Below are 2,056 nucleotides of genomic sequence, written 5' to 3'. Positions count from 1 at the left end.
ACACACACACACACACACACACACACACACACACACACGCACACACACACACACACACACACACACACACACACACACACACATGTGCGGCTGTGATAAGAGCGGTGAGAGACTCGCGGTTTAAGTTAAAACATACACGGGCACGAATGTGCGACACTTATCAAAACTTGTTTAATCACGCTAACTAACTAACCGAAGTTGATTAAGTAGCGTGTCTCGGAATATCGACAAGAAAATTCCTATGCATAGTTCGAATACGTATTAATGCTGAATTGGCCGTCACAGAGGCGTTTGATGTACTATCGGTGATGCGAAGAGACTATAGAGAACAATCGGTGAGAGAGTGCTGCATTGTTAGAGCTTTATCAGGCGATGCTTGCCGGCATGTTATTGTGATTTTTATTACATGCGAATGAAACCATAGATGAGTGAAATTACACTGAATATTTAGAAGCCTTGCGATTTGCTCTTATAACGCATACGCTCACGTGCGCACGCACACACGCACGCACGCACACACACACACGCACGCACGCACACGCACGCACACGCACGCCCGCACGCATGCACGCGCACACATATTCCGTCTTGCTATCGCTGGTCATTTGGTTGAATCGTTCTGCTCGCCGTTGTCGGTGCCTCACTTATTTCACACTTATTTCAGCACGTATATCTCACGTATTTCACGTATTCCGTTATTCACACGGCGTGAAATCGACAGGTGCGCCCAAATCGATTTGCGATAACACGCATGACGTTATGCGACCGCCGGATAAAATGCGTGAGCTCCGCAAACTATTACTGACTTTAACGGATTTGCGTTGACAAACACTCTCGCCTGCACAACGCGTTTATTAAATTTCCAAGCGTTACGCATGAGGTTTTATAAACGAAATTCTGATCTCGGGCAAAGAGTAAAGAGCGCGTCGTTTTGCGAAGCAACGGCATTAACTAACTCTTTCGCAATGGCAAGCGTGTAATCCTCATGTCACTCACATATTATTCCTTCGTCATCCACAATGCTGCGTGCTTGGGCGACCTGTACGCAAGGAACATGCAGCGTGACTAACTTCGGGCAACGCGTGTCTTTATTTGATTATGGTCTGGGTCACGCATACTCGATGAAAGAGTTTCATCAAATTACTATTGTATTGTCATCCAAGATACACTGACACAAAGCATTTTTATACTTTTAGAATGTTAGAATTTATAAATATTAGACAATGACAGGTATAATATCATCGTGAATTTACGTCAACAAACGCTATGCTACATAAATTATGAACGCGGAAGGATAACTCCATGCGAATTTCGTGCGATCATCATTCCGCAAGCGATCATTCACATTCGTCCATGCGATAATGTGATGCGGAAGACCATGAGACCTTTTCGCACGACCGCAGGGACACAATTACACAACGATCCTTACTGTCTGTCTGTTAGCGGTAAAATCCGGTTGCAGCGAAAATATCAAACATGTTTTGATCGCTGCGAAATTTCGGTGCGGATGAATTTCGGCGAATATGATTCGCCCGCGCGTTGGGAGCGCACACACCAATGCGAATTCGCGGCGGCCTTTTAAATCCGCTGGCATATCGTGCGAATAAATTCGCTGGTGTGTCTCCATGGTGTGTCCGCTATGTGTGTCCATCTCGAATGGCGTTCCTCACAATGAAGAACTAAGATTGATTGTTTGCACGCGCCCTTCCCGTAACTAAGATTAAACCATGGGCTCGGCGCCGTTTCTCGTTTCGTTTGCAGATTTGACGAGTTGCAGCGCGAGAAGTCAACATTTTGCGACAACAGTGCGTCAAGCACGCAGGCAACTACACAGACTGCTCCTGCTATGAAGGCTACCGATTGCTAGACCAGTTACAGATGTGAAGGTACGCAGGTCTGTGTGTGCATGTGTTGCGCGCGTGACTTGTGTGTGTGTGTGTTGTGTGTGTGTGCGCTGCGCGCGTCTGCGTGTGTGCGCGCGGTCACGTGTGTGTGTGTTGTGTGTGTGTGTGTGGTGTGTGGTGTGTGTGTGTGTGTGGTGTGTGTGCGTCACGTT

At 47.0% G+C, this 2,056-nt stretch overlaps 1 protein-coding gene across 2 annotated transcripts in view; it reads left to right on the top strand.

The window, feature by feature from the left end:
• Positions 1-1,823: 1,823 nt before the first annotated feature.
• LOC106817883 (sushi, von Willebrand factor type A, EGF and pentraxin domain-containing protein 1-like) overlaps positions 1,824-2,056 on the top strand; it is a 44,669-nt gene continuing 44,436 nt past the window's right edge. For both annotated transcript variants that reach the window (XM_014822592.1, XM_014822591.1), the window contains exon 1: positions 1,824-1,886. The gene's annotated coding sequence lies outside the window, so the exon portion shown is untranslated. The remainder of the gene's footprint in view (positions 1,887-2,056) is intronic.

Source organism: Priapulus caudatus, unplaced genomic scaffold (assembly GCF_000485595.1).
Source record: "Priapulus caudatus unplaced genomic scaffold, Priapulus_caudatus-5.0.1 Scaffold1907, whole genome shotgun sequence".
NCBI classification, from domain to species: domain Eukaryota; kingdom Metazoa; phylum Priapulida; class Priapulimorpha; order Priapulimorphida; family Priapulidae; genus Priapulus; species Priapulus caudatus.
This window is presented reverse-complemented; position numbering and strand designations above follow the sequence as displayed.